Below are 22700 nucleotides of genomic sequence, written 5' to 3'. Positions count from 1 at the left end.
TGTCATCAACTATTCAAAAATGTATAAGAAAAAAGAAGCAAAGACAAAGAGGTGGAGGCCTACATTCAGCGGTCAGCTTTCATATGTATACATGGGTTACCATTGCTTGGGTACACTGTCATTTAAGGCCATGGATTTAGTGAATGGGTACAGTGTCCCACTTGGGTTCCCATTAGATTTTGGTGAAGGGGGCAGCTAGTTGTCACTTTTTAAACTGCAGATGACATGCGAGTTCATTGATGTAGTCACTTTGCTGACACAATAACATTTTAATTGCTGATGTATGGTTTGCTTGAAAAAAAAACGCAGTGCTAGTCTCCAATTTCACTTGCATGTACATTTGTTTAATTTTGCTGACATGATAACATGTTGTTTGATTTCCAGCTTTTGTGCTCACAAGGAAGAGAGGTATGTGCACTGAGGTCTCTTAAAGATTGAAAAGATAGCATCTACTATATAATATTGTTTCTGTACATGCCTTTTAAATTAATCAGCCACCCAAACATCATCTTCTAATCCCTCTTCATTACACTCTTCTTTCTGAATACAGCTTAACTCTACCAGTACAGTATATTCAGAAAAGGGGGCTTACTCCCACCTTCTATATTGCTGGGGCTCAAGATGTTTTTTCATAAGATGATTTTCTTTGTAGGGAAGCTTGGGGAAAAAACACCCATCTATTACCAAAGAAATCGTCTAGTGAAAAGCCGGACCAGTTGGCTATGCCAATGCTTAATGTTTAATGATTGCTTGTTATACTTAATTATGTTTTTCTGTCTGAATGAAGTGCTCCATTGCATGGACAATAAATAAATGTGATTCTCAGTAGCTCTGAGTGTCATTTTGAGAGGATTTATATTTGAAGCAGGGCATCCATGGTATTTATTGAATCATTTAATATGAACTTTTGGCATTAGGAACAGTAACTGTTAATATGTGAGTTACATCCCAGGAAAAAAGTCTGAAACTTAAAAGAAAAAATGCAGAGTAAGCCTAGCAAACCATACCAAAACGAGGTTCGGTAATAGTTGAGCTAGAGACTGACCAGGGAAATAACCTTTTTGTACAATCAGACATAATTCACAAATTCTACACTTATGATTCGGGCCTCTATAAGAGCATGGCCAAGATGAGTGAGGCAAATATTCCATACTTTCTGACTCCCCTGCATTTCCCGACTATAACACCTGAAGAGGCTGAGGAACTGGGTGGGGAGATTACATCAGCAGAGATAAGGAGAGCTATCAAAAGGTCAGAGGTAAGACACCAGAAACCGATGAATTCCCGTTAGAGTTCTACACCACATAGATGGAAGATCTGGCCCCCAAATAGATGGACCTATGTAAAGAGGCAAAGACAGCCGGTGCTCTCCCAAAATCTACTAGAAAGGCATTAATGATACCACGTTTGAAGCCCAGGAAACCATCCCATGATAAACGGGCATATCGACCAGTTAATCTTAAATATTGATTATAAAATTCTTAGCAGAATTTTTGCTACCAGACTTCTCTCTCATATGCTTAAGCTTATCTACCCAGACCAAGTGGGGTTCATTCCTGGCTGTAACACAGTACGTAATATTCGTATGCTTTGAACAAGAAGAAGCTAATACTCAGTCGGACACTGCAATTTTTGGAAGACGACATAGAAAAGGTTTTTGTCAGCCTGGTTTGGAACTTCCTGTATGGGGTTAGGGATCGTTTCCAGTTGAGACAGAGGTTATTAGACTAGACCAAGTTACTATACTCAGCTCCTACAACTATTGTGCGGATGGAATGGATTATGTCGGAGAGTTATGAAGTTCGGTGCGGGTCTCACCAGGGATGCCATTTGTCTCTCCTGCTCTTTGTGCTAGAAATGTAGCCCCTGGCCTATTATATGAGGAGTGGGGATTACTACCAGGGCATTGATGTTGGAAGTAAGTTCACTATATAGCATTATATACAGATGATCTCCTGTTATTCCTCCACAATAAGATGGAAGACTTGGTGGGTGCCAGGAGGCTCCTGGATCAATTTTGGATACTTTTCAGGCTGAGTCAGTTGGCATAAATCAAGATTCTTCCCAGCGAGGGCAGAGCCAGAACCAGTGCAGGACCTGGCACCCCTACAGAGGGAACCCAATTGCATACAATATTTGGGGGTGCGAGTATCTCATGACTGTACGGATCTTTTGGAAGGTAATATTAACTGAGTTGTTCAGGACCTCCGCCACAGTTTGAAGCTCTGGAGGACACTCCCCCTCTTGGTAGCAGGCTGACTGGCACTCATAAAGTAGTGGCAGTGCCCCACTTGTTGTATCACTTTGGAACCCTACCAGTGTGGATCCCACGGGCGATCTTCAGAGAAATTGAATGAATGGTTATATAATTTCTCTGGGGTTCTGGTCGCAGATGGGTGGCACTGAATACTTTACAATGACCAGTAGAGGAGGGAGGCCTAGCCATCCCAGACTTTGAAACCTACTACCTGGCAGCACAACTGCAGTGGATGACTCAATGGATAGCGGGCAGGCTGACTCCCGAATGGAAGATGAGACTGGAGATACCTGAACTTGAACATTTGATCATGGCACTGCTATGGATTAAACACCCCACTTCTAGTTGCTGTAGAATTTGGCATGTTAAGGCGCTGCTGGATCATACGCTTGCAAAAAATACGGGTGTGAATTCCATATTCTCCTGTTATACCACTCAGAATGTTGAAGGCTTTCCCCTATGAGGGAAAGTGGGGGAGGAATAGCTGAATGGATAGAAGTTGGAGTAACTACCCTGGGGAACCTCTTTAGGGATGGAGTGCTCCTACTGTTTGAGGAGTTACAAGAGGAATATGCTAGCATTGTAGGCATTTTTTGCTCCATAATAATATAACGGCTACATTATGTAAAGAATAGGGCTGGTAGAACCCTCTCAGAGTAAGAGTTGCACTTATATAATGTCCTCAGCAGATTGTTGTGTTGCATTACTCTGCCCCAGGGATCGTTTCATGGGTGGTGCTTGGGTGTTCCCATGCAACACTTATGGACTGTGACGCACTTCCTGATTAACTGTAAGTGGTAGACCTGGGTATGCGCCAAAACAGCTACGCCGCCCCAGGTGAGATATAACAAGGGGAAATATGTTAATTTCTCCTTGTTTTTCCCCTTTCTACGTGTCCCTCATTCTGCAGCACACATAGACAGAGGCAAATGTCTCAAGGGATGTGGAAGAAAGACCAAGGGGAAGAGATGAAATCTGATAAGATTTTGCCCTGACATTCTAATTGGAGAAATTTCCTGTGATCGGGATGGATGGAGATGTGAGATAAACATCCTGAAGCTTCAAAAGAATCATCCAATTGAACTGAAGAAGTACATCTCGGAGATTAACAATGGTTTCCATTTTGAAATGTAGATAAACAACAAACTGGCTTAAGTGTGTGAGTTTTATGACTGGTCTCATCTTTTTGTTCGAACAAAGAACAGTGAGCTTAAGAAACCTGATGGATGTGGTAAGCGAGTTGGATTGCTTGTTTCTGTAAGAGAATTAGGCCCTCATTACAAACCTGGCGGATGGCGGTAAAATGGAGAAAAGTACTGCCAACAGTAAACAGGCTGTTTTTCGTGGCTTCCTTACCACCACGAAAACCATGGCAGTAGGTACTATCAGTGACAGGGATTTCCTTCCCTGTCACTGATAGGGGTCTTCCCCGCCCCCCTCCCCTGGTTTCTCCCCCACCCTCCTCCCACTCCAGACCCCCCCACGACATACACGCACCTTCACGCACCATCGAACAGACGCATATACACACTCATACCCACATTCATCCACGCATGCATACATTCGTTCACACTCACATCCACACACACTGACATACATACATGCACACACGCATGCACACAACACAACATACTCGCACTCACACATCCATACACGCACACACGGACAACATGCATCTCACACCAGCATACACGCACGAACAGACATAAACCCCCACCCCCCCACACACACAACACCCCCCACCCCCCTCCCCTGACGGAGCACCCAACTTACTTGATTGCAGGGGGTCCTCCGGCAGGAGACGGGACAGGGCACTGCTGCCAGCAGAGGCGTCGGCCAGCAGAACACCGCCAGGCCGTATCATGTGTCATGATACGGTCTGCAGCAGTCTACTGGCGTGGCGCTGCAGCTGGCAGCAGTGCCACCTTACCGCCTGTAAGCGTGTGGGCACGGATAAAGTACTCTAGACCGCGGTAGTCTGACAAAAAATGTATTTTATTGAGGATAGAAGATGTAGTAGAAAACCGGTGAGTATCTTTCAAACTTTGATTGTGGGACTTGAGGGTGGAGGGATATTCTTGAGGTTTGGTCTTCACTCTTCTTTTCTGTCTCCCTGGTTCACAGGTCGTCCCCCGGGAAGTGCATGTGGAGAGAAGAGAATATAGCGGTAAGTGTACTTGCTACCGATCTCTATTTAGTCTCTATATTCTCTCTTTATCTTCCCTGACTCACTAGTCTTCTTAAGGTTAATGTATTTAGATTAGTAGGTGTTTTATCCGTTTTGTCTCTCGGTGCTTCAACTCCTGACCTTTTTGTCTTTTATATTCCTTCAGTGCTCAACCGGGCCTTTGCGTGGTTTGGCTGTTCTACTATGGATGACGGTGCTCTATAGTGACTGGTGGTAAGTATTTTATTCTTCTTCCCCCCCCTTCGTTCCGATTCTCCTCTTGTACTTGTCTGTTTTTCCCTTTTCCAACCCCCTCCCCTCCCCAGTGCTCGTGCTCGTTATGTTTCCTTGTTTTTGTCCTGCCCCCCCACCGTTCCGTGTCTTCCGACCCCCGCCCTCCTCCGCTCGTTGTCTCTCACTCTCACTCTCACTCTCATTCAGGGACGTAGTCCCACGCACCTGAATGGCCACGCTTCTCCTGAAGCGTGGCGGGATGCTACCACTCGTCTTCCCGGTTGCCTGGAACAGGGTCTCCTGACGCTCGTCTTCCGTATTCAGCTCCGGTGCTCGGATGGGACCGCTGTCTCCGACTCTCTGGCGGGTTCCGCTCCTGGATCTCCACATTCACCTCTCTGTTGCTGGGCTTCTCCTCCTTCACGAAAGGGTTCACAGTTCTTCCCTTGTCTCCTGTCTCTTCCTCCAAAGCTCTGAACGCCGTAGAAGTCTGCTGCGGCACTTTTGAACCTCCAGCGCCCCCCACTGCTGATCCTTCCACCAATCACGGGCAGGGAACCTCGGAGCACCAGGGGCAGCATCAGCACAAGCGAGAGCTGAGTGCGGGCGAGCAGGTTCCAGCCCGTCACATACACTCCCCCTAGAGAGAGGCTTGTCGAGACGCTCCAGGACCAGATAACGGGAAAGAAAATCCGCGGTCACCATTTGTTTACCCGGAAGATGCTGAATCCGAAAGGAAAATGGCTGTAGGGAAAGGAACCAGCGGAGAACACGGGAATTAGTGTCCTTATGATGGGCGAGCCAAGTAAGAGGAGCGTGATCAGTAATCAGAGTAAAGGTCCTGCCGGACAGATAATATCTGAGGGATTCAATTGCCCACTTAATCGCCAAACATTCCTTCTCTATAGCTGGGTAGTGTAATTCCCGCGGTAGAAGCCTCCTGCCGATGTACAATAGAGGGTGGAGGGCATCATCATCCTGTGGCTGGGACAACACTGCTCCAAGACCGACGTCTGAGGCATCAGTTAGTAACACAAAGGGTTTACCAAAATCAGGACAGCAAAGCACAGGTTCTGACGTGAGGGTGGCTTTCAACTTGTCAAAGCTATGTAAGGCAGGTACAGAGGGAGGGCCAACGGTGTTGGGATATGTGTTTTTTAGCAGCTCAGTGAGGGGTTCCGCCACTGTAGAGAAATGGGGAATAAAACATCTATAATATCTAATCAATCCTAAGAATGCTCTGATATCTTATTTTCTCTTGGGGAATGACATTCTTGAGATGGCGTAAATTTTTTCTACTTGGGGTCTAATCTGACCGTTCCCTACAATATACCCCAGATATTTGATACTAGTCTGTCCAAGTCTAAAGTTTTCAGGATTGGCGGTTAACTGGGCCTTTCGTAGAGCTTGTAATATAGCATCTAGGTGTGTCAAGTGCTCCTCCCAAGTGTTACTATAGATAACAATGTCATCGAGATAGGCAGCTGCATACTGCTTGAATTGACGTAAGATTTCATCCATGAGTCTTTGGAATGTGGCGGGGCCCCATAAAGTCCAAAACGGAGGACAGTAAACTGATATAAGCCAGAGGGGGTGGCAAATGCTGTTTTTTCTTTGTCTTCTCCTCTTAACGGAATTTGCCAATAACCCTTTGTGAGATCTAGGGTGGATAGGAATTTGGCTTGGCCTAGCCTCTCAATGAGCTTGTCTATTCTAGGCATAGGATATGCATCGAAATAGGTTTGTTGACACCCCTGTAATCTACACAAAACCGGGTGCTACCATCTGGCTTGGGTACCAACACGACTGGCGAGCACCATGGGCTGACTGATGGTTCTATGATACCGGCTGCCAACATGGCTTGGACTTCCTCTTCCATAATCTTTTGTTTGGCTTCAGGAATGCGGTATGGTCGCTGTCGTGAGACAGTATTCATTTTCAGACGGATGGGATGTTGGACTAGGGTGGTTCTACCTGGATATTTAGAAAAGGCATCTTGAATGTGATATACTAGGCAAGTCAGTTGATTGTGATACAATCTCTTAAGAGGGGGATTGATCCATGGTTGTACCTGGTTCGACAGGTCCTGGTGAGGTAACATGGGATACAGGATGTCTTCAGTAACATCCGAGTTGATAAAATGAATGGAAGAGCCTCCTGTGGGTTCTAGCCATTTTTTAAGAAGATTGATGTGATATATCTGTTCCCTTCCACTTCCTTGGGGAATGGCCAACTTATAGGTGGTGGTATTGATCTGTGCTATCACTTCAAATGGCCCTTGCCATTTGGCCAGTAATTTATTCTCAGTGCTAGGGAGTAAGACTAGAGCTTTATCCCCTACTGTTAGGGTGCGAACTGCACTTCGGGTATCATATATTTGCTTCTGCTTATTAGGAGCTTCCTGTAAGGCAGCAAGGGCCTCCTCCCATACTGTATGAAGGTTCTCTCTTAAATCCCGGGTATATGTCAAGAGGTCTTTTACTTCCTCCTCCGTGTCCTCCCACTGTGCGGCTAACATATCTAACAGTGTGTGTGGTTGTCGACCGAATAACATTTCAAAAGGGCTATGGCCTAACGAGGCTTGTACATGGGTACGAATAGCATATAGAACCAATGGTAGTTTCTTTTCCCAATCCTTACCGGCCTCAGATATACTCTTTCTTAGTAAGGATTTAATGGTTTTGTTGTATCGTTCCACCAGCCCATCTGTTTGTGGATGATATACAGAGGTACAGATTTGTTTTACCCCTAGTAATCGACATACTTCAGCCATTAATCTAGACATAAAAGGAGTCCCTTTGTCCATCAATATTTCCTTTGGGAAACCCACCCTGTGAAAAGAACTCTATCATTGCCTGGGAAATAGCTTTCGTGTGTATACTGGGAAGGGGTATGGCCTCGGGATAGCGTGTGGCACAGTCCACCAGGACTAAAACATATTGTCTACCCCGAGTGGAAGGGGTGAGGGGCCCGATAAGGTCCATTCCAACCCTGGTAAAGGGAATATCAATAATCGGAAGAGGTTGTAGGGGTACGGGTTTTTGTGGAGAGGGGTTATACAACTGGCATTTGGGACACTGAACAATGCTTCCTTATTTCACCATAAACCGCTGGCCAATAAAATCATCTAAGAACTGCTTCCTCAGTTTTCTCCCTCCCCAAATGCCCTTCCCCGTTATCCCCAATTGCTAATTGTAACACTTGTTGGCGGTGGCTTTTGTGCACTACTAACTGCAGGTCGTTTCCTCTAGTGGGTGTGGGGTTTCTATATAACAGGTTATTACGAATCAGGAACCTGGGACCTACCCCTAGTGCTGTCCCAGACTCGGCTTGCTGCCATGCGTGTTTTAAAGTTGGGTCCTCATTCTGAGTCCGTCGGAAATCCCCGGTGATTGTGCAAACCTTCCCACTAGTAACAGGATCGCCTGGGGAAGAGCATTGTTGTAGATAAGACAGTCGTTGCTCTCTTTTTTGTGTCCTGCTGAGGATAATTCATTCCCGTTTGGATTCTTCTGTAATGATTCCACTAGGTGCCTCTATCCACCAACCCCTCAGAAGATGCTCTTGCCCGGCTTTCTCCAATAAGGAAGGAAAGTCCTCGTAATCAGTCTCGAGGATTATGTCTTCATCCAGGGTGGAGAGTACCCCTACCCGTAGGTTCTCGTTTTGTTCTCTCCATTTTAACCTTATAGTTGCATCGGGATAAAACCGTTGATCCCCATGTACACAGGTGATGAGAACCTGGGTCTCGGGTTCTTCCTGCCCTGGCAACACTAAGGGGGTCATTCCGACCCTGGCGGTAAATACCGCCAGGGCCGGGGACCGCGGGAGCACCTCCAACAGGCTGGCGGTGCTCCCTTGGGCATTCTGACCGCGGCGGTTCGGCCGCAGTCAGAACAGGAAAACCGGCGGTCTCCCGCCGGTTTTCCGCTGCCCTGGGAATCCCCCATGGCGGCGCAGCTTGCTGCGCCGCCATGGGGGATTCCGACCCCCTCACCGCCATCCTGTTCCTGGCGGTTCCGCCCGCCAGGAACAGGATGGCGGTGAGGGGTGTCGTGGGGCCCCCGTAAGAGGGCCCCACTTTGTATTTCAGTGTCTGCATTGCAGACACTGAAATACGCGACGGGTGCCACTGCACCCGTCGCACATCCTCCACTCCGCCGGCTCCATACGGAGCCGGCATCCTCATGGAGGGCTGTTTCCCACTGGGCTGGCGGGCGGCCTTTTGGCGGTCGCCCGCCAGCCCAGTGGGAAACCCAGAATGACCGCCGCGGTCTTTTGACCACGGTATGGTCTTCTGGCGGTTCCCTCCAGGCGGGCGGCTCCCGCCGCCCGCCGGGGTCAGAATGACCCCCTAAATCTTCCCGGATCACGCTCTGGCTACATCCGGAGTCGATTAGGGCCATTCTTTCTACTTCACTGACAAAGATAGGGAGGGTATATTTCGGTTTCTCCCCTCCAGTCCAGAATACTTTCCCCTTGGTTAGACCTATCTCCATGGGTTCCTCGGCATCTTTCTTATGCCGGCAATATCTGGCAATATGGCCCCACTCTGCACAGTTGTAGCACTGAGGACCAGGGCCTGGGTATCCAGAGGGTCCCGGGCCCCCTGGTTGAGTTCGTTCCGGCCCGTGGGCTCCGACTGGCGGTGGTTGTTGCAGTCTGGGAATGGCTGGTCAGACCGTAAGATGGGGAGCCCGGCTAACGGTAGCCCGGAAGTCAGAGCCTCTATGATAAGCACAGGCAAGATCTACGGCTGTTTCGTTTGTGAGTCCTGGATGCTGTCTTACCCAGTTCCGAGTGGTAGGGGGTAAAGCATCCAAGTACTTTTCTAAAACTGTTATGTCAAACATTTCTTCTCTTGTCTTCTCTGTAGGTTGCAACTACCTCCTGGCTGCATGTTGGACTCTATAATACAAGGTACGGGGATTCTCCTGATTTTGCCATTTCATTTGCCTAAACTTAGTGCGATAACTCTCACTGTCCAAACCCACTTTTTCTAAAATAGTTTTCTTAATGTCCTTATATGGTAGGTTCCCACCCGGATTGATAGATTGATATGTTGTTTGCAGGTGGCCGGTGAGTAGGGGGGCGATATACTGGCCCCATTTGTCCTCAGGCCAATTAGCATTACTGGCCACTCTTTCAAAGTTTGTGAAGAAAGAGTCTGGGTCCTCCTGTTCCTGATAGCATTGCAACACACTACTTGGTACCGTGGTGTGTACTTTTGTATGGGCGATGGTGTCGGTAAGCTTCCCCAATGCTGTTTCATGTACCAGTTGGTTATTAGCCATAATCGTCGCCTGGCTTTTGAGCGCTGTTTGCAATGCCTCCCGTTCCTCTTTGGCTTCTTTCATTTGTTGTTCCCATATCAACTGAAGATGCCGTTGCCCCTCAGCCAACTGGGCTATGACATCTGCCATTGTTGCCTTCTCTTCCATGGTTGTGGATTCCTTTCTTTGTTTGAAGATCCCACTTCTGACACCACTTGTAAGCGTGCGGGTGCGGATAAAGTACTCTAGACCGCGGTAGTCTGACAAAAAATGTCTTTTATTGAGGATAGAAGATGTAGTAGAAAACTGGTGAGTATCTTTCAAACTTTGATTGTGGGACTTGAGGGTGGAGGGATATTCTTGAGGTTTGGTCTTCACTCTTCTTTTCTGTCTCCCTGGTTCACAGGTCGTCCCCCGGGAAGTGCATGTGGAGAGAAGAGAATATAGCGGTAAGTGTACTTGCTACCGATCTCTATTTAGTCTCTATATTCTCTCTTTATCTTCCCTGACTCACTAGTCTTCTTAAGGTTAATGTATTTAGATTAGTAGGTGTTTTATCCGTTTTGTCTCTCGGTGCTTCAACTCCTGACCTTTCTGTCTTGTATATTCCTTCAGTGCTCAACCGGGCCTATGCATGGTTTGGCTGTTCTACTATGGATGACGGTGGTCTATAGTGACTGGTGGTAAGTATTTTATTCTTCTCCCTCCCCCTTAATTCCGATTCTCCTCTTGTACTTGTCAGTTTTCCCTTTTCCAACCCCCTCCCTTCCCCAGTGCTCGTGCTCGTTATGTTTCCTTGTTTTTGTCCTGCCCCCTCCCGTCTTTCCGTGTCTTCCGACCCCCGCCCTCCTCCGCTCGTTGTCTCTCACTCTCATTCAGGGACGTAGTCCCACGCACCTGAATGGCCACGCTTCTCCTGAAGCGTGGCGGGATGCTGCCACTCGTCTTCCTGGTTGCCTGGAACAGGGTCTCCTGACGCTCGTCTTCCGTCTTCAACTCCGGTGCTCGGATGGGACCGCTGTCTCTGATTCTCTGGCGGGTTCCGCTCCTGGATCTCCACATTCCCCTCTCTGTTGCTGGTCTTCTCCTCCTTCACGAAAGGGTTCACAGTTCCTCCCTTGTCTCCTGTCTCTTCCTCCAAAGCTCTGAACGCCGTAGAAGTCTGCTGCGGCACTTTTGAACCTCCAGCGCCCTGCCACCAATCACGGGCAGGGAACCTCAGAGCACCATGGTCGCAGCTGGATTTCCACCATCCTTCTGGCGGAATTCCGGCTTTGGTCATAATTTGGCGGACGGCTGGTAGCTGCAGCGACGGTCTTTTGGCGGCCGTCGCCGCGGCAGTAGGCGGTATATACCGCCAATGTTGTAATGAGGGCCTTCGTGTTTCCTGGGAAATTAGGGTGGACATTTTGTCTGAGAATTTGAGAGAAGGAGTGGAATTTTGAAAAGGATTTTTTTTTAGCTCTATGAAATAATGCTGAACAGTGTTTAAAACCAATGGATCAGATGTGATAGACTGTCATTTGTTTATAAAAAACTTTAACTGACCCCCTACAGAAACTGGGCCAGAGGGAAGACTTTCTTGCTGGGTGTGAATACCTAGCATTTCTTTGGATGGGGCTGCCAAAATCTCTTGATTGTTGAGGATAGAACTGTGGCCAGAATTCTTGATAGTTTTACTTGTAGGAGCTTCTGTATCCATGACTTCTAGTGTTCGGCCAGCAAAGCGGCTCCCTCTGCTGGCACTGGCAGAAACATGGTTGGAAAAAACTTTTTTGAGAGATTGCTGCAAGTTGTCCAGCGAATCACAAGGTGGTTACATATTTACTGAGTTTCTTGATAAAGAAATCGCTGAACAGTAACCCATCTGCCTTGAGTTCAGGATCCATTGTTGTAAGATTTGCCAACTTGGGATTAAGTTGGAGTAATAAACCTTTGCAACGTTTGTGAATAAAGGTAGGATTGTCATTCCCCAGAAGAAAGAAGGCTCTTTGTCTCCACATAGATAACTCTTTAGTGTCAATGTCTACCTTATCCAACCTGGCCGTCTCTGCCATGTCACAAATATATGATAAAGCACCAGCAATGTCCAACATCTTGTCCAGAGAGGTAGACCATGTTTTTTCAGGTCCTTTTAGAGGAGCTGTGCCAGATTTGAAGAAAAAAGGTTAGCATATTGGAATCAATAGAAGAGGCAGAGGTAATATTAAAAGGAAGACAAGGTCTGGGGCATTCAGATCTTAATTGTGCCCTCGTTTGTTTTTCTAACAGTAAACAAAATTTGGCTGCAATATATTCCCCTGCATGTTCTGAGGGGAGCTACTCTGTGGAGTTAGGGTGGTGAATTAATTTGGGATCAAACATGGGGTGGTCTTCGGCATCCAGAAATGTCTTGGTATGAAAGGGATAATGAGATATCGGTACCAATTTCTTTTTCTTTGCTTGAGGACCTAAACAGAAGTCTGAGTCATGCCCGCATCAGGATCATCATCGGCATCCAGGTCCCCTACATCATCATCTGTATCCTGGATATTTGATATAATAATCTAGGGGATACTATTCTCTACATGTTTAGGTTTCTTTTTATGATTAACACTAGCTGAATTCCCCTCCTTAAACGGGGGCCCTGGAGGAACATCGTCCTCAAATCCGTGTGAGGAGTCCTCACAAGTCAATAGTGCAGTAATATTTTTTAAATTGTTCTTTAGTGACTGAGTGGATGGTTGGGCCACCGTGGCCTTGCGCTTTCTGCTTTCCCGCGTAGATAAGGCAAAGTTGGACTGCAACATCCAACATCCAACTGAGAACAGTGTATTCACATTTGGTCATGGAAGTTGAAACAGCTTGGACCACAGAGGATTGAATGAAATAATTGATATTACTCTTGAAATTTTCGTTATAATTATTCTCCTCAAAGGAGAAATAATTGCCTGGTTCCCTAATAAATTTAATAGGAAAATTAAACAGAATGAATTGAGAAATGCAATGTCGGTGGAAAAACTGTAGAACAGTTACTATGGCAGGATAGAGTTAATCGGCAACAGGCCAGAAAATGTTTTCCACCCCGTATAAGGAGACGCGTTGGTGAGGAGTTGAGGGGGAAGGCAGAGCAGGAGCAAAGGCCACACCCCTAAGGCTCAACTTTGAAGGATGTTTGACGGAAAGAGTGACTGAGGGGAGAATGAGACAAAGACTGCTCCGTGAAAATGAAAGCACTAAAAGCAGAGCGTGTCGCGCGTGAGGCTTCAGGAATTTCATGCAGCGCCAGAGGCAATGGAAGGCATGACCACAGAAGCTGGGAGAGAATTGGAAATGCGCACAGGTGTGTACTGCTGAAAAGAAAGGTTAGTGTAATACGGCATTGTTGAAAAAAACAACCTTTAAGACAAAAACATGTAAATGCATATAAATAGAATACAATTTGAAAAAATAATGTTTTAGCCAATTGAAAGGATACTTATCTGCAGCAAGAAAAGAGGGCTGCTTGCAGTCAAGTTAGGTATAATACACTGTTCCCTAGTCCTGGGTGGTGCATGGTACTACTTGTGTTCTTTGTTCCCAATGGCCTGTTGTTCCTTGGCCTCACAGGGCACGTAGTTTTAAGTTTTCTTAAATGCTGCCATTCAATAAGGCAAGTTATGAGACAGTATATTATGAGCCTTGGTCTTGCCATAAAAGTATTACCATACACACTTAATGCAAAAAAAAACTTAGGGCTTATGAGATTTTTAAAATATATGCCCTGTTGATTAATGGGTTGTTTGGATTTTCTATTTCACTCTTATACAGTATGAAATAAGAACAGAGATGTAGGAGAGAAATATTACTGTGAACGGTCAAGAGCTGGTCAATCAGAAACCCAAATTAGATGTCTCAAGTTAAGCATTTTAGTACATACTGAATTCAGTTTCACTAACTTCAGGTATTAACTGAAAACACTATTCTGATGTTAGGCCAGATAGCCGGCGGTATAGTTGAATATCCAGGTAGAGGTGGGAACACAGTGGCAGGCTAGAGACCGGTCACCAGATCAGTACGAGGGTAAATGTGTGAATTTGGGAGATTTTGTGCCCTTTGGGGACCCCCTGTACTCTCCCCACCATGGTAGTTAACTCAGCGACACCATTATCTGCAGGGGACTCATGGTACCTGCAGAGATTACAGTGCTGTAGGTTTCGGCATCTCTTAATTTCTGGAGCAACGCAGCTTCCCAACTTCGAATCCCTCTGCTGGGAAGTGGGAACGCCCCAAGGAGAGTCTTGAGCTCCACGTAGGTAAGTCGAACAAGGGAAACTGTCTATTTAGGCCTGCAGAAAGACCAGGAGGAGCTGGAAGTCAGGGGGTCAAGGAGGACAGGCGTTCAGGACACAAACAGATTTTTTCCTCAGAAAAGCACAATTGGCTAAGGCTTAGTTAACAGTAAGACAAGCAGTAGGTTGAAAGCAAAGCACAGTTGACAACCTGCTGAGGGAGAACTACAGTGCAGAAAAACTGGTTAGCTGGGACTCGACCCTCTGGGAGAAACAAATATTTATTATGCTCAACCACATTTAGGACACACAAATCGTGTGAGTTGGATCAAAGGGCAAAAAGAACTGATGAGAGGCTGTTGAGCCTGAACCTCCCTAGGAGGGATTCTCTCCTAGGAACATTTTTAACAAGCATTGACAAAGTCAATAGGTCTTGCTGTGTTCCGATCTGTTGGCTTGGCCAATGCCTTAACTGATGCAGTATTGGTAAAAACATTCTGTGACGCTATGTGACATTACACAAACGTGTGCATGTATGATAACGTGCACACAATTGTGTGATGATCTATGTATGTGTCTATGTCAACACAAATGTGCTCACGGAACCAATTTTCTCATTTTCATTTACTGATTCAAGATGGCGAACCCGACTTGGATCAGTAAAAAAAAATTATATTTGTTAGCACAAAACAACTTTCTTAATTGTGAAATATCCTGGCCCCAAATGATCAGCCTGCTCCAAACTGATCAAAACTTAAAATACAAGCAAATCATATTTTAACAACACAATCCAAAAAGGGAGCACCCTGTCTTACATTTCAGCTCGAATAGCCCCAAAGCATCATGATAAATGCAGTCATTAGAATGAATTCAAATAATATTTCAAAAAGTCTTTCACCATAAATGGGTGCAGCAAGTGCTGTAACGTTGTAGAAAGTTGTTCACCATAAGTTGGTGCGGCGAATGCCGTATCTCCGGACATGTGTTTCTGGCTTTTGGCCGTCATCAGCGGAGAGCAAAGTGTGGCAGACGGGGTTGCTTGAAATGCCGCCTAAACGTATTCTCAGGTTTTTGTACCACTCAGTAGACGCACAGGTGCTTCACCAGAGCTCGTCAGCTCAAAGGCTCACGGGAGCTGTTAAATACACAATCCAAAAAGGGAGCAACCTGTCTTACATTTCAGCTCGAATAGCCCCAAAGCATCATGATAAATGCAGTCATTAGAATGAATTCAAATAATATTTCAAAAAGTCTTTCACCATAAATGGGTGCAGCAAGTGTTGTAACGTTGTAGAACGTTTTTCACCATAAGTTGGTGCGGCGAATGCCGTATCTCCGGACACGTGTTTCTGGCTTTCGGCCGTCATCAGCGGAGAGCAAAGTGTGGCAGACGGGGTTGCTCGAAATGCCGCCTAAACGTATTCTCAGGTTTTTGTACCACTCAGCAGGCGCACAGGTGCTTCACCAGAACTCATCAGCTCAAAGGCTCACGGGAGCCGTTAAATACACAATCCAAAAAGGGAGCACCCTGTCTTACATTTCAGCTCGAATAGCCCCAAAGCATCATGATAAATGCAGTCATTAGAATGAATTCAAATAATATTTCAAAAAGTCTTTCACCATAAATGGGTGCAGCAAGTGCTGTAACGTTGTAGAAAGTTTTTCACCATAAATTGGTGCGGCGAATGCCGTATCTCCGGACACATGTTCCTGGCTTTCAGCCGTCATCAGCGGAGAGCAAAGTGTGGCAGACGGGGTTGATTGAAATGCCGCCTAAACGTATTCTCAGGTTTTTGTACCACTCAGTAGATGCACAGGTGCTTCACCAGAGCTCGTCAGCTCAAAGGCTCACGGGAGCCGTTAAATACACAATCCAAAAAGAGAGCAACCTGTCTTACATTTCAGCTCGAATAGCCCCAAAGCATCATGATAAATGCAGTCATTAGAATGAATTCGAATAATATTTCAAAAAGTCTTTCACCATAAATGGGTGCAGCAAGTGTTGTAACGTTGTAGAACGTTTTTCACTATAAGTTGGTGCGGCAAATGCCGTATCTCCAGACACGTGTTTCTGGCTTTCGGCCATCATCAGCGGAGAGTAAAGTGTGGCAGACGGGGTTGCTTGAAATGACGCCTATATGTATTCTCAGGTTTTTGTACCACTCAGCAGGCGCACAGGTGCTTCACCAGAACTCGTCAGCGCAAAGGCTCACGTCAGCCGTTACATACACAATCCAAAAAGGGAGCACCCTGTCTTACATTTCAGCTCGAATAGCCCCAAAGCATCATGATAAATGCAGTCATTAGAATGAATTCAAATAATATTTCAAAAAGTCTTTCACCATAAATGGGTGCAGCAAGTGCTGTAACGTTGTAGAAAGTTTTTCACCATAAGTTGGTGCGGCGAATGCCGTATCTCCCGACACGTGTTTCTGGCTTTCAGCCGTCATCAGCGGAGAGCAGAGTCTGGCAGACGGGGTTGCTTGAAATGCAGCCTAAATGTATTCTCAGGTGTTTGTACCACTCAGTAGACGCACAGGTGCTTCACCAGAGCTCGTCAGCTCAAAGGCTCACGGGAGCCGTTAAATACACAATCCAAAAAGGGAGCACCCTGTCTTACATTTCAGCTCGAATAGCCCCAAAGCATTATGATAAATGCAGTCATTAGAATTAATTCGAATAATATTTCAAAAAGTCTTTCACGATAAATGGGTGCAGCAAGTGTTGTAACGTTGTAGAATGTTTTTCACCATAAGTTGGTGCGGCGAATGCCGTATCTCCGGACACGTGTTTCTGGCTTTCGGCCATCATCAGTGGACAGCAAAGTGTGGCAGACGGGGTTGCTTGAAATGCCGCCTAAACTTATTCTCAGGTTTTTGTACCACTCAGTAGGCGCACAGGTGCTTCACCAGAGCTCATCAGCTCTAAGGCTCACGGGAGCTGTTAAATACACAATCCAAAAAAGGAGCACTGTGTCTTACATTTCAGCTCGAATAGCCCCAAAGCATCATGATAAATGCAGTCATTAGAATTAATTCGAATAATATTTCAAAAAGTCTTTCACCATAAATGGGTGCAGCAAGTGTTGTAACGTTGTAGAAAGTTTTTCACCATAAGTTGGTACGGCAAATGCCGTATCTCCGGACACGTGTTTCTGGCTTTCGGACGTCATCAGCGGAGAGCAAAGTGTGGCAGATGGGGTTGCTTGAAATGCCGCCTAAACGTATTCTCAGGTTTTTGTACCACTCAGTTGGCGGTATAACGTCGGCGCTACTGCCGTGGTCGTAATGTGGCGTTTGGACCGTCACATTGGCGGCGGTCCGACCGCCACCGTTAAGACCACCACAGTCATAATGAGGGCGTAAGTGAGTAAGTATCAGAGTGCATGGCAACATGTGTGCATGGGTGAAGGTTGGATAGTGACTCAGTGGCTGGATGAATGAATTAATGCATGTGTGAGTGCATGGATTAAGGTGTTAGAAAGCAAACATTATTATTAAAATATGTGTAACCAAAACAACATATCAAGGTGTATTAAAAGGCCTAGAGTACAAACATTATTAATCAAATATGTGTAACCAAAATGAAATGACTATTGTATTAAAAAGCCTAAAAAGAGAAACATGTGTTAGAAAATAAAGCATGCATGATAAAAGTCTGGTTGACATGGTGCCTGCCACTTAGATTTCTATGTGAAACAATAGATGACTGTGAAAATGTATTTTGATGAATATAAATTACATGTACTGACAAAAGATGATTAATATTAATGTACTACAAAACTAGTGGTTTGAAATTATTATGAAATTGTTTTATTTCTTCATGCACTAGCATTAGTGAAAAGGCCTATGGTTTAGTATTTTTCCAGAAGCACAAAAGCAGTGTTGAAATGTTATGCTGACTTTACCAAAATGCTTTTGCAAACATTGTGTATTAGACAGCCTATTGAAAGCTCACTGTGGAAAGCTACTGCTTTCTCACTTCTGTTCACTTTGTACTTCCTTGTGATAAATATTTCAAGTTATAACAATGAGCTTTAGTTTCTGGTAGAAAGTAATGCTAGCTCAATGTCATGTTCTGTGTTGTTTTTAACAATGTTATTATTAAACTGAAACTGCTGACCGGAGAGGAGCATCAACGTGTGCCTTTCTTGGAGAAGGAATAAAGAAAGATACAAGTGAATTTCAGACACAATTCAATTGGTAGCTCACTATATATATTAGTTTATTCGGTCTAAAATTAGGCCATTAAAAAAGATAAAAACGAACCATACATACAAGATAAAACATGGATCATAACCATCACAAAGGAGAAAAAAAACAAAAAAAAAACAATACAATTTAATACACTCCTTGTCCAACAGACCAAATGTTAAATGATACTCCTTAGTTGATACCTCCTGGCTTATTGGATACCATTTACCAAAACAGTTTAAAAGGAAAACGGATAATTTACTAAATCTTTTCTGATGTTATAGAAACTGCTCTAATGCAAATTATACATAAAAAGTGATTTGTGGTACTTCGTAAAATAATTTGTGGTTACAATAATTAAAAACTGAACATTAAAAAGGGTACCATAGGGTTAAACACATTTCTTGAATAAAGTATTCATGAGAATTAACTCTTGCCATTTGCAAAATGCTATATACTGCGATACTATAAGTCAATTAAATGAGAAAACCCAATAAAAAACACAGACAAGAGTAAAATCTAATATCGTAGGTGAGACAACTCAGATAATTGTATTTAAGTTCCCTAACCGTCTGAAATCCTCGTCCACTAGCTGCTGGACCTCTCTTCAGCCAGTAGACTAGGGTCTAAAATAGTCCTACTACGAATTGACCATGCTGCTGACAGATATTTGGAAACTGAGCTTACTATCAGTGTGGAAGTATCATATTTGCATAATCTATAAGCACTAGTTCGATCATGCAATAGCAATACCTTGCACAAGGGAATAATCCACTTTCCTCTAGGACATTTATACAAGGGGCAGAAAAATAAAACATGCTCAGGGGTTTCTTTACATAAATGGCAGTTTATGCATTTATCGGACATGGGACTGTTGGTCGACCAACGGGCCGTAAAGCTATTAACTGCTAATGTTCCGTATCTGAGCTGAAGGAATAAGGCTCGGGCACGTGCTGGTATGGGGAGATCCAGGAAATTCTCAGGCCGGGGTTCGTGTTTGACCAGCAGAAACTCTGCTGTCAGCCCCCCTGGCCCTTTGCAATGAAATGACTCATTGTAAATTTTTCCCCAATATCGCTCTTTGATCAACAATCTAGCGTTAGCAGGAATCATCTCTGGATTCTCCCAATAATGGGAGAAGCCCAGCTTAACCCAAGCTGATTTAATCTCCCTCAAGCAACAAACTTTTTCCCATCCCTGGAAAGGTGATATAAGGTCTTTAATTGCTGACCTAAAGGGCTCGAGTTCTTCCGTTTTCCATAGTCGGACCCAATATAAGAGTGGCCTTAAGCTTGCTGTGTCTTTAATACTATTTATACCCAGGTCTAATCTTAGGGGAATCATCTGCGTGCCCTTCCCAAGCCTAAATATGTGTCTGAAAAAATTATTTTCTTTGGTTTGGAGGGTATCCAATTGTCTATATGAACCCCAGAGTTCCGCTCCGTACAAAGCAGCAGCACGGATTCGGACTTTATAGATTTCGGAAATAGGGATCAGAGGGGGGCTTACTATGGTGTTAGCCTTTCATTCTAGCACTCCACCTCTTTGGCAGATAATAAGTGCCCCTTTTCTTATGGCTGCATCCCAACTGCCCTTATCCGATAATCTGATACCCAGATAATCGTACTCCATTACCCTCTCCAAAAGGACTGAATTCATCACTATATTTGCTTTTGTTTTCTTATTCGGGGTGCTATATATCATAAATTTAGTTTTCTTAGCATTGATATCCAGCCCGTAATCTCTGCAAAATACACAAAACTGATTGACCAAATTTTGAATTCCCATGGAAGGTTTGGCCAGCTCACTATAACACCTCAAAGTCTTGTCCAATAGAAGCTTAGCTAGTAACTTTTGGGACTTTAATTTAGCAAAGTTTTAGGTGATGTAAGTCAGATTCTGTTTAGTTTCTGTTCAGTTCGCTATTCAGCTCTTGTCCAGCTACTTATGATTTTAACAGTTCAGATACCTTAGGCCCAACATTACAGAACTGTTGCCCCTTTTCATGTTCCTGATTCTTACAGTTGAAGACCTGCTGCTCCTGTGCTCGGCTGATGAAGACACAGCTCGCTGCTTTCTCATTTAGGAGAGGTATAACCAATGTGCATTTGTTTGTCCTTTGCAGGTTTTCCCCTTAGCAATCCAACCGCATATGTTTGTTAGCGCCATAGTTAGATGTTTTCCAAATTAATTTTTGTCTCATTTTTTATTTTTGCATGTGCAAATCCCACCCCCACAAATGGCTTTAGAATTAGAATTTGATAGCTAGGGTGTCTACCCAACAATTAATTTAAATATTAATTGTGATTGAGTCAACTGCACAACTAGGTAATTATGTTACTATTTCTCAGATAATACTGTTGTTATTCTGTATAAATCCTCTGGAGTGTTTAATGGTGAATGCTGTTATAAGATTGAGATTCTTCAGATGCTTTGGACAGACAGTCTTGTTTCTATATTACTACCATTTGGTTTTGCAATTATTTACATGACCTTAGCATTGTTAATGTAAGGGCAATACATGTTTAAACTTTACTAAATTGGTGTGGTGATTCATGGCCACATGTGTATAGATTATTGATTCCTTATTGCATATTTGATTGTTTATGGTTATTAGTTCTCATTGTTTGATTTAATGATCTTATTACTCCTGTCTGAGTCAAAAGATTCAAGTCGACCTCTGAGAGTAGTAGATGTCACTGCCCTATTAGATGCATCAATAGCCTAATATTAGGAGGTCACACACCCAAAGAAGAATCAGGTAGCAAAGGATTGTTTTATCTCAATAAGAGAGAGATCATCCCGATTTTGGGAGATTTTGTTTTGCCAATGCTTGTTTAGATGTGGCTTTGTCTCAATAGGCAAGAGAACATCCAGATTTTTGGTTATTTGGTTTTGACAATGCTTGTTAGGATGAGATTTTGTGTATTTTCAGTGTTGTTTAAGTTCTAAGTAGGGTTTGTACTTGCGGTGCTTTGGGGAGTTTGTGTCCTCCAAAGTAGAGTAGGGCGTTAGCATACTCCAAAGGGTGAGAGCAGGGAAGTTGTCAAACTTCAAATTAATGTGGCGCTTTGTGCTAAAAAAATGCCCACATGGTTGTTGTTGTAATGGACCCTGCAAGGTCCAAGACTCTGGAGTATTGTATAAGTATATGAGACTCTTGTTTATTGTTGTTTCCTTGTCTACAGTTGGTGTAGTTGTATTCCTAGTGTGCATGTTAAGTGAGTGCTAGTTTGGCAGGTAATAGGTGATTCCTGAGTGCACAAGGAGGATCTGGTATTAGTAATTTTACTTGTGCATGAGAGAAAGCCACACCCGGAAGAGTAGCTGTTTGAGAGAAAGGCCACAGCTGAAATTTTCGTATAGCTTCTGAAGCAATTGAGCCCTACCTGTAGTAAGCAGACAAGTTGGCTCTGTTGATTTTTTTTAGCACTTGCAATATTTAGCATTTCGTTTTCAGTGTGAATCGAGTTTGAAGGATGAGCCACAAGGTTTTGTTAGCCGCTGTTGGAGTGAGTGTGACATTACTGGGTCCGCGCTAGGATTGGTCGGTTGGTGAAAGGAGCCGTGCATGGATTGGTGGACAACTGTGAACAGCTATTGGTTGAGAGTAGCAAGCAAAAATAATTTTGGGATTGAAATACTTCCTGTTTTGGATTTAGTTTGTAGAGTTAAGCCCTATTAAAAGTAAAAATGAAAATGTTCAAAGCTTTAAAAAGTGCAATAAGAGGAGATGCTTTCATTTCAGTTAGAATAGGATAAATTGTTCCACCAGAAGGTACACCTGCATATATAGTAATTGAGGAGAAATGTCCATCAGCATGTACTGGGTTAAAACAGTGGTGCAAAATAACAGAGAAGGAAGGACGCTTAGCTGTTCCTGCTCATGGAAGTTTTAAAATCAGAATTTTAGAGACCCTGAGAAAAGTACTTTTTGAATTAAAGCCCCCTCCGATACCAGCACAATTTGAAGCTTTAGCTATTTGGGAGTTAGTAGCCAGACAATAAGAAAAATTTAAATTTGCGAGACGAATGCAAAAAGCTGAGAAAACATTGTTAGATGCTAAATAGGATAATGAGCAGAAGTTTTGGAGAACAGAAACCTTACAAGGTATTGGACATTGTCAGATCAAAGACAAAGACAAAGAAAAATAATTCTGAATAAACTGAGTCAAGGTCTTATGAAGCTAAAAGATCACTGACTGATGATAGTGATTCAGATGATGACGAATTTATAACACAATTGTTGAGAAATCCTCCTCCTCCATATACAGTAGAAGCAGCAAATCAAGGTGCTAGTGCCAGTCCAAGTGCATCTCGAACTGT

Source organism: Pleurodeles waltl, chromosome 12 (assembly GCF_031143425.1).
Source record: "Pleurodeles waltl isolate 20211129_DDA chromosome 12, aPleWal1.hap1.20221129, whole genome shotgun sequence".
Classification (NCBI taxonomy): domain Eukaryota; kingdom Metazoa; phylum Chordata; class Amphibia; order Caudata; family Salamandridae; genus Pleurodeles; species Pleurodeles waltl.
The sequence above is the reverse complement of the archived record's forward strand: the minus strand, read 5'-3'. Positions refer to the sequence as shown.